The 10,758-nt window shown below is 45.0% G+C and overlaps 1 long non-coding RNA gene across 2 annotated transcripts; it reads left to right on the top strand.

Moving 5' to 3' along the window:
• The first annotated feature begins 1,382 nt into the window (after positions 1-1,382).
• LOC309606329 lies at positions 1,383-9,658 on the top strand. 2 transcript variants are annotated; one of them, XR_014231764.1, is made up of 3 exons: positions 1,383-6,281; positions 6,767-8,770; positions 9,258-9,658. It is a non-coding gene; the product is annotated as an uncharacterized lncRNA (long non-coding RNA). The 2 variants fall into 2 exon arrangements; XR_014231765.1 differs by having other exon boundaries at positions 6,767-6,835.
• The last annotated feature ends 1,100 nt before the right edge of the window (positions 9,659-10,758 follow it).

Genomic DNA, 10,758 nt, shown 5'->3' on the forward strand with positions numbered 1-10,758 from the left:
TTCCTCTCTCTCACACACACACGTTTTCCTGAACACAGCAGGAGCGTGATGCATACTTAATAGATGAGCCACCTAGCCTTGCTGTTCTAGTGCGCAGAGGTGTCTTTAATTGGTCTTTGCTCCTCAGTCCTGCTGATGGCCCTAGGGCAGACCACACCGTCGTTCACTTGGACTGTTAGAACAGGCTCCTAGCAGTCTCCCTTCTTTCCTTTTAAGCCTGCACAGACTATCAGAGTGACCTTTCTCAAACAGAAATCTCATCATGCCTTTCCGCCGCTGCAAACCTTTCATTAGCTCCAAGTGCCACAGGATAAAGCCTCTGCTGCCTTCCTCTTCAGCCTAGTCTTCTGCTCCCCCAGGTTCCCTTGCCCCCCGCCCCACATACTTCCTTGCATTCCTCCAGAGCTACTGTAATACCATGGCAACCCTGTGTTGTTTCAGGCCTCTGTGTCTTGACATACGCTGTTCCCTCTTCTTCAAATGACACCCACCTCCACTCACCGTCCCCCAACATCTGATAAACAGCTGCCCATGCCTCAAAACCCAGTTCTGACAAAAGCTTCCTCTGTGAAGGAGGAGATGGCTGACCGCATGAACAGCCCCCATACAAGCCATACATCCACCCCACAATACTGGGCATTCACTGTGCACCAGACATCCTCTCTAGGCAGCTGCTGCACTGGCCAGATTCCTGAGGTTGCAGTCGTCACTGTGTTGACATGAACTGTGCTTGTACCTGCCTCGTTTCCTCGCCCGGAGCCCTGAGGTCCGGGCTGCTGCTGGCTGTCATCACTGAGTGCCCCTTGTCCCCTAGTGCTCGCAAGGTGCCGGCAAACGTGGAAGACCTGTAAATGAGCCACACTGAGTGCAGGGGAGTGGAGGGGAGGAAGTCAAGTGGGGAATAGGGCGGGACAACGTCGAAGGTTCGACCCAAGGCCGCCAGGGCCTCTTGAATCTTATTTCAGAGTCCAGGATCCTCCTGGTTAATAGCAAAAGATGCTTCAGCTTCAGCTGTCCTGGGGCTCCTGCTCAGGCTTTGGGTGAGTGGTTCTCAGTGGCAAAGTCCTCAGGAAATTCCCTGCAACCCCCAAAATGCTAGGCCAATGAACAGGTCCCACAGGCTGCTGACAGCTCGGCACAGTGAGAAATGCGGCTTTGCTATCATCAGGGTGGCAAGAAATAAGTCAGTCTGGCATTGGCTTCAACCATTCAGACCCTCAATGTGTCATTCTTCTCTTTAACAAAGCTTGCCGATACTTGCTTTGTGCTTGGCACCGAGGACAGAGAGAGAAATTAGATGCTTCCTGACCTGGAGAAGCGGCTTGTCTGGGGAAGCAGGCTGTGTGATCCAAGACACTTCCCGGAACAGGTAAGTCAACACGTGGCTAAGTCCCAAATAGCAGGTTCCTGAAGGAAGAAGGAGTCTGGTGCATTCCAGGAACTGAGAAGACCAGTGGGGAGTACCTGGAGATCAGGGACAAGATACCAAGGTGAACCTGAAGAGACCCTGCAAGGTGGAGGTGGGGGAGGGGCACAGCCTTGTAACTATAATAACAGCTAACATTTGTGTGGCACTCATTATGTGCAAGGCACTCTTCTAGACGTTTTACGTGTTAACTCCTTTAATTGTCCCAATAACCTGTAAGGGTAATAATTGTGATTATTATCCTGTGAGTCAAGGGAAGCCATTGAATGGTGTCAAGCAGGGAAAAGAGATCAGATCTGTATATGAGAAACTTCCCTCTGGCTCTGGTATGGAGCAGTGAAGGGGGTCAGAGTAGATGCCAAGAGACCCATCAGGAGGCCCACACTAGTGGTCCAGGGTGGTGCTGGGGTGGGGATGGAGAGAAGGGAGCATATCTGAGAGCTGTTAAGGGGGAGAGTTGACAGAACTGGTTAGCAGTTACTCATTAGCAGCACTCAGCCCAGGTCTCTGACAAACCTCCCCTCCTCCTCTAGGCAAGTTAAGGCCCCTCCCTCAGGCTGGCCCAGGCCTTGCTTCCTTCTAATAGTCCTGATCTACCCAACACCAGACTCCAGGTCAGTTTTCCAACAAGCAAGTCACAAAAAGTCAGCTGCCCAAATGAATAATTCCCCAAACCATCACTTTGCCAAATGGCTTATAAGCCAGAAACGAATTCATCAAAAGCCAAATCATTCAAAGTTAATTCCCTAAGTTTGCTTGTTTCTTTTGAAAACTCTTATGCAAGTTTATAGCAGTTGGTATTAGGTGGGATAGATTTTTTTTTGTATTAATATTAAGTAGGCAAAAAAGAAAACTTATAAAATATGCATAAAGTATTTAAAAATGATACAACAAAACTCCTGCACCCAAAACCAGTTTTTAAAAATGAACACTACCAAAAACAATTTTTATATTAAAAAAATGAACATTACCATTACCTTGGAAACCCCCTGAGTGCCCCTCCCTCATCCCATCGCCTTCCTTCTCATCCCAGAGATAATCACTCTCCCAAATGTTCTGCCTTTCTCTCTTGCTTTTCTTTATAACAACATAATTGTATCTTTAAAGAGTATCGTTTTTTTAGTTTTGCATGTTTTTTAACTTTATATAAAAGGAATTAGAGCACACCTGTTTTTCTGTGACGTTTTTTTCATTCAACATTATGTTCCTGAGATTCGTACTTGTTAATGCATAGAGTCCTAATTCATTCATTTTCTTGGCTGTATAGTATTCTGTTTTATGAATACATTATAATATATGTATCCATTGGGTTGAGGAAAACTTAAGATGGTTCCAGTGTTTTTCCATTACACATAGTACTAGTAGGAACATTCTTGGATATGTCTCCTAGGGCACATATGCTAAGGAATTGATCTAGCTCATTCTTTACAACAATCATATGAGGTACGTATAATTAGCCTCATTTATAGATAAAGTAACTGAGGTTCAGAAAACGTCAATGACTAAAGATAGCAGTCTAATAAGAAGTGCGAGGCTTTTATATATTGAATCTCCCCGCCTCATGAAGTGGTCTCTCAGAGGAGAAACCCACCCTCTGACCCATTCCCTAAGCAAAGAGTTGCTCTCTGGACAACTTCTAATCCCTGCCCCCTCCCCCCACCCCCCTATCCCATTCCTCACAGCATCCCACCAGTCCCTCCCTCCAAACCTCATTTCTCCTTGTCACCTCCCTTTCTATCCCTAAACCCCACTACTGTCCAGGTTTCAAATTGATGCTGACCACCCCCTGAGTTAAAACCAAGATGCAAGGACCCTATCTCCCACCTACTCTTCCCACCTTCCCTATCTCTCAGCCTCTTGCCCCCAGGCAGGCATCTTCCCTCCCCTTCTGACCACACACACCTCTGCCCTACTCTGAGAATCCTGATTACTCTGCCTAGGATGCAGTGTATCCCTCTCCCAGATGGAGCTCTTTGAGCAAGGGTCTTTCATGTCTATTTCCACAGCAGTTCCAGAGGACTTCTCTAGTGGTGTTTACACCTTATAGCTCATGTTATTAAGGACCTGTCTTATTCTCCTTTATCTCCCCTGGGCCTTGCACAGAGTGAGTAACAAATATTGAATGAAAGGATTGATTTTCACCCAAACCACTTCCTGTGCCATGCCTGGATTAATTTCAGTTAATGTTTACTGATCTGCTTTAAAGTACCAAATGCTGTGCAAAGCCTTCCTGCTCTGAGCAAGCCGAATCATTCTCTCCATCTCATCTCTCCAGGCTCAAGCAAAGGGCCTACCCTGCATCTGCATCTACACTACCTTGCTGGCAACAGTCTCCTCTGAGATATCCTAAAGTTCTAGCCCCTAACAAGAAGCACTAACATTCACACAGCTCTTTGGAGTTTAAGCAGCACTGTCAGATGCATTTGGTCTGTCCAACCATTCAGTGCTACCGGCGTCATGATCTCCATTTTGCAGATAAGAAAACCAAAGTCCACAAATATCAAGTGACTCACCCTGATCCACACAGAAAGTCTCCAGAATTGAAGCCAGTTTTTCTAATTTGAGAGCCCTTGCCTTTCCACTATATTTAGCCATCTTCGCCATGAAGCCTTTGTCAAGGCAATGGAAATTGACATGGTAGAGTGGTGTGGTGGGAAAGGATGCCAGCTTGGGGTAAGTTGGCCTTTGAGTTTGACTTTGAGTTTGAGCTTCGTCACTTAGTAACTGTGTGACCTTAATCAAGTCACCAACCTCCCTAATCCTGAGTGCTTCATCTGCAAATGGGGCAGTAGCACCTACCTCACAAAACTACAAGGATTCAATGAAAAAAATGTGTATAAATTGCCTTACATGTAGTCAGGGCTCAGTAAATCTTAGTCCCTTACCTGGCCCTTCCCCCAAACTCTATGACAATAATCCAGTACTCCAAGTTCTGAGCCTTTTATGTGCATGCTGGGGACCGCTCACCCACAGAAGATGGGGACACTGAGTTCAGCACAATGGATAAATGCATAACTTCCTCACTCTTGGGTCCTGCTCTTTTATGTTCCTCTGGTTGGTTGGTTGGTTGCCTTCTGAGACTTTTGAGAGCATATATGTTTGGGTTTGCCCACAGCTTTATGCAGTGTGGTTTAGCTACAGAGTATAGTCTTAGCATTCCTTCTCCCATAATGAACCCTTCACCCTGCCCAACAGCTATCAAGCTGCAAAGGAGTTTGTGGTTCCTTGAAGCCCACATCACCTTCAGGGGATTTTTTTGTAGCTGCTTTTCATCTCAGAAATTATTCCCTGCCACACAAATGGTCCATCAGTCCATTTCTGGAGACTTAACTGAGTGCCAGCTCATGTACCACACATCAGAAATAATTACTATAATGACTGAGGCTGGCAGTTACTGGGCATTTATATGTGTGCAATAGCACTAAGTGCGTTATACACATGATCTCATCTATTCTTAATAAAATATTGGGATGGGTGGTTACTCCATTTCAAAGATGAGAAAACCGAGGATTAGAAAGGCTTGGTAACCTGCTCAAGACTGCACTAGTTGCAGAACTATGGTTCAAAACCCTGTCTGATTCCAAAGCTCAGAGTTCTTTCCCTGCCATAGGAATCTCCCCAGTCTCTTAATGGGAGATAGAAACCCAGAAACAAACACCTCATTCGTTGCAAATAGCCCTTTGTTTCTGATTATAAAAATTGGTTCAGAATATAAAGCCCTACTCTGGGGAGGAGGGTTAAGGAGCTGGAGTGAGAGGAATACTTACTTTTTGAGTACTTTTTTGTACTTGGTGAATTTTTGAACTGTGTAGTTATTTTTCTTTTAACCTAATGACGGGGGGGGGGGGGAGGGAGGCGGGTAGGATATGCCACCCTCAAACGTGCCACTTTGACATGTGGGTTATTTTGAGCTGAAGGCAATCAAGACCCAGCACTTAGGAAAAGCTTTTTACCTCTCCCTTAACTGCCTAAAACAATTTAGAAAGGGGGCCTGTACCAAGAAGAGAGCTGTTACCAGAGACAAGTATTTCATCTAAGAGACATATCCGCATGGCAGGGCAAACATCTGCTCTTCTCACCTTTCTGTGAATTGCTTCCCCCTCTTTGAAGACCCAGACTCCTATCCCTTTCCTTAGTTCAGGATGGTAGATAAACCTCAATTGCCCGGTTGCCTTTGAGTCTCATATATTTGCAGAAATTTGTTTTTCTTCTATTAATCTGCCTTTTTATTATGGGGGTGGGACGTCTCAGCCAAGAACCTAGAAGGGTAGAAGGAAAATTATTTTTCCTCCCCTACACCAGTTTTTTTAAACCAATTAAAACATAGTAGAACATTTAGAAAATACAGCTAGTAATAAAAATCATTCCTAACCCCACTTCACACAGATACTCATATCTGCCTTTTTCTCTAGGCACACGCTAAAAAATGGGATTATATTTACACATGCCGTTTTTTGTAACCTGCCTTTTTTCTCATATTGCTATCTTATGACATTACTTTTCATGTCTATGAATATAGATCTGATGGTACTGATGAAGTTCAGGTGGCTTCCAAGCCCTTTTATACGTGAGAATGCTGAGATGAATTTTGAACGGGAATTTGCAGCATCCTGTCACAGCGGGAGGCAGGGACAGCGGGCTCACCGCAGGGCATGCTGGGCCCTGTGCTGCTGGCGCAGGGAACCGAGAGGCCAGGGGCGGGGCCCGGGCCGGGAGGCGGGCCCGAGGGTGGGTCCGGGCCGGGTCAGGGCTGGTGTCCGCTGGTCTCCCCACTTCAAGCTCTCTGGCGTGGCTAGAGCTGAGTGGAGTAGTGATCGAGCTGCGGAGGTTCATGGCTGGGACCGGCTCCTGGAGGGTAACTTTGGTTCTCCTCTGGCTCTAAACGCGGTGGCACCGGCGGGCAGGCGTCCCCGCCGGGGAGAGTTGCAGACTAGGTCACGCGAGTGCCCAGAGCTTGCTAGACTTCAGACCTGGGGGCGCCCATGGCGCAGGTCAGTCACTTTGACGCTGAGGCCCCCAGGCAGCCAGGAGGCTTGGGGAGGCGGCCACCATCAGGGATGGTGGTGGAGTGGCCCAAGGGGAGATTTAGGACGTTTCTGGACCCCAAAGTGTCTATTCTCTGTGTTCTTAATGAAACCTTTTTAAAATTAGGAAATAAGACATACACAAAAATAGAATAATATAACCAGTCTCTATGTACTCATTACCCAGCTTAGTCACATCTTAGTATTTTCCTATATTTGCTTCAGCTGCTTTGTTCTTTAGGCAATGAAGCATTAAATATATAGCTGAATGTCTCTGTGTAACCCTCCCTAATTCCATTTCCTTCTCTCCCTGTAGGTCATTGCCATCTTGAATTTGGGGCTTATCAATTTATCAACTCAATGTGTGTTTTTATGCCTCTAGTAGGTACGTATTTATCCACAAAAATGGATGGCATGTTTTGCATGTTTTAATCTTTATATAAACGGTATTCTCCTGTAACTATTCCTGAATTTCCTTTCATCCCCCCTCAACATTTTTGAGATTCATTCAATATAACTGCTGTATAATATTTCATTTTGTGATTATACTCCAGTTCATTTAAACATCCCTCTGTTCAATAAATAATCACAAAATGAACATTCTTGGACATGCCTCCAAATACACAGGTGTGATAATTTTTTAGAATATATTCCTAGGAGTGTATTTGCTGAATCATGGTGTACGCACAGCTTCCCCTTGGCCAGATAGTGCTCCCCAAAGTGATCATAAATCATTTTACATTCCTACCAGCAATGTATAAAAGTTCATATTGTTCTATGTGGTTGCCAAACTTGATTTACTTTAATAAAGCTTTAAAAAGTTTCTTTTTTAACCAAGTTCAAATTGCATCTCTTCTATTTGCTCTCAATTATACCTAGTATGAATTATTTTGCCTCTCTAAGCCTGGGTTTTCTTATCTGTAAAATGGGGATAATGATACTTACCTTGCTATGATGAGTAGGAGGATTAAAGAAAATAATGCATATAAAAATGCATACTCAAATGCCTGGCTAGAATTTGATAGGTACTCCAAAAATAGTAGTAGTAGTAGGAGTAATAGTAGTAGTAATAATAACAATAATAATAATAAATGGTAAATTTGTATTGAGTTCTTGCTATGTCAGGCGTTGTCCTATGTGCTTGAAGCTCATTGTCTCAATTACTTGTAATAGCAACCATATGAGGTTGGTATAAGTATTAGCGTAGTTTTTCAGGTGAGGGAGCCAAGGTGTATGTAGTTCAAGCAAATTGCTCAAAGTCACAGAGATAGTAAGAGGTACTGCTGGATTCAAATCTCAGGTTTGTCAGAGAGTTTGGACTTTGAAACTGCAGACAACGGAGAATCACTGAAGGAGAATAATTCATTTATTTGCCTGACAGCGGTTTGTGCTACCCTATAAATAGTGATCATTATTATTATGTCGATGAGGCAGTGTAGAGAGGAGGAAGGAGAAAAGGTTGGAGTTAGATGACCCACTTTGTGCCTGGCTCTGTGCTAGGCATTAGGGATGCACTAGGGACCAAAACACTTTCCTTGAGGTTGCCTGGAGTCTGGTTCAGTGTTTCTCAAGACCTGGTTCCTGGACCATCTGCCTGTCAATGACCCTGGCTGCCTGTTCAACATGCAGATTCCCAACTCCCCCCTCCCCAGAGATTCTGATTCTGTTTCTGGAGGAACATTATGAGCAGAGATTCTGACATTCACATAAGTTTGAGAGTCACTGATCTTGCTGGTGAGGAAGACAAGTAAACAGATGGCTACAATACAGAATGATAAGAGTTACAAAGGCAGGTCCTGGAAGAGTTTCTGGAGGAAGTCTGGTCTGAGCTGAGACCTGTCAGATAAGAAAAAGCCAAGGGGGCAGAAAGGGTAGATTCAAGCTGAAGGAAAAATGAGAGAAGTGGCTCTTTTAGAGAAGAGAATTTTAAAGTATTTTAGTGTGACTGGAGTGCAGAATGAAGCAATGAGGCTGCAGAAGTGGGCAGAAATGTCACAAAGGTCACAGAGCCTTGCTGGTCATGTCAGGGAGTTTGGACTACCCTACAGGTAGTGGGAAATTTATTTTTTTGGGAGAGGGCATCGATAGTTTTGAATTTAAGAAAGAACCCTGTGGGGACTGCCCTGGTGGTCCAGTGGTTAAGACTCTGCGCTCCCAATGCAGGGGGCCTGGGTTCGATCCCTGGTCAAGGAACTAGATCCAGCATGCTGCAACTAAAAGCCCGCATGCTGCAACTAAAAGATCCCGAACACTGAAAGGAAGATCCCTCACACAGCAATGAAGATCCCGCACGCAGCAACGAAGATCCCGAGTGCCGCAAGTAAGACCCAGTGCAGCCAAATGAATAAGTAAATAAATATTAAAAAAAGAAAAAAAAAGAAAGAACCCTGTGGTAGACACAATGTAAAGAATAGGCTGCAGGACTGGAATAGGGCAAGAATTTCCTCAGGGCAATCAGGAAGGGAACAGGCACTACTGACTAAGACTGAGACAATGGCAGGGAGAGAAGGTGGGAAGTAGACAGATACGAGAATCTATACGGGTGATAACTGATTGGATATGGCTGGATGCGGATAGGGAGGAGTTAAGACTTTCTTTAGGAAACTGGGTCAATGGTTGTGAATTTCATCGTAGTTAAAAAACACACTGGAAGAGAAACCAGTGTGGAGGGAAAATGACAAGATCACTTTAGGACATACTGAATTTGAGATCCTTATGAAATACCCAAGTAGAGCCCTCCAGAAGATAGGTGGAAATCTTGCTAGTTACTCACTCAATATCCTCTCCCCCTTCTTCTCTCCTAACAGAAGCCAGCGTTGTTTGGGACAGTGAAGTGACCAGTTAAAACATTCACGCTCCTAGACTCTCTTGCCAGTCTTCCCAGACTCTCTGTGGTTGGTCATGAGATCCAGTTCCGACCAATAAGCTCTAAGTGGACATCCTCGAGTGGAGGTTCTGGAAAAGCTATTGTTTTCCTGATAACAATGTACAGGCCCAGGCGGCATTTGCGCTTCACCCTGTCCTTCCCTCTTACTGCCTCAACAGGGTTGCTATGCTTGGACAAGATACAACCATTTTGTAACCTTGAGGATGAAGGCTTATGCTAAGGAAGGTAGAGGAGGGAGACAGAAGGATTTGGACATTATGGAGCTGTTGTATGGCCCTGGGCTGTTTACCATCTGAGAAAAATAAACCCTAATTTAGTTAAGCCACGGGGACTGGTTTTCTGTCACCTGCACAAAACATGATCTTAATTGATTCAAGGGCGAAAGCTCTGGAGACCGATCTGGGTTAGAGATAGCGATTTAGGTCAGCATCTAGATGGTAACTGACAGTGTTTGGGTCGATACAAGAAAACCAGGCACCCAAAATGCACAAAAGTAAGAGATTCTTATGGGTTAAAGGACAGAGAGGGCTCAGTTTGTGGGCAATGTTGAAAGGAGGAATTCCTATTCACAGGGCAAGTGTCTTTAGGTTACTTTTTTGTTGTTGATGTTTCCATAACTTCATTCAAAACAAAACAATCAATTTAGGGCTATTCAATTCATACTCAACCCACCTGAAATTTATTTTGTAACAACTTTCCAGGTGCTTAAGCAAGGGCTGATGACTCTGGTCATAAGTGTGGTGACTTACTTCCCAGGGTGTGGCATGTTTGGGGCTCAGGAGCTGACTTGGTAAACCTCAGCTGTCCTCTGTTTTTCCTGGAGCAAGTACCCCCGGAGTTCCTTCTGGGAAGGTTGGTGCGAGGGCTGCTGGCCCAGGACCTGTGTTGCAATTTAACTGGCCTGTCCTATCTTTTGTCAAGATTATTTGTCACAGCGTCCTAATTGATTAAGAAGCCAATCAGGCTAATTTTCCTGATTCCTCTCTTCTCCCCACCTTGCCCCCAACAAAAAAATCCCCAGGCCAAAAATCTATTCTCCCTAACACATGGAAACATGTTATTCCCTCTCTTGAACACTTTTGTGGTCTCTAGGATAAAGCCCAAATGCCTTATTACAGCATATTAAGCCCCAATCTTTCCATCCTCGATCCCTGATAATTGCCTCCACCACTCCCCCATCTCTGCACGCATGGGCAGCCACCCTGAATGTCTCATTCTGCCCACATTCCTCTTGCCCTTTCAAGCCCTTGCAGGCTGTTTTCTTGCCCAATAATGCTTTCTCCATCTCCTGCACTGACTGCCTACCCACACATACTCACTGCAGCCAGATTCATTTGCTGGTCTTCCAGCAGCCAGGAATAGCTGGAAACCCAGGAGCAATCCACTTCCTACTTCTCCCTCAGTCCCTCCCCCCACCACCC

The sequence above is a fragment of the Balaenoptera borealis genome (genome assembly GCF_965194805.1).
Source record: "Balaenoptera borealis genome assembly, chromosome: 11".
NCBI lineage: Eukaryota > Metazoa > Chordata > Mammalia > Artiodactyla > Balaenopteridae > Balaenoptera > Balaenoptera borealis.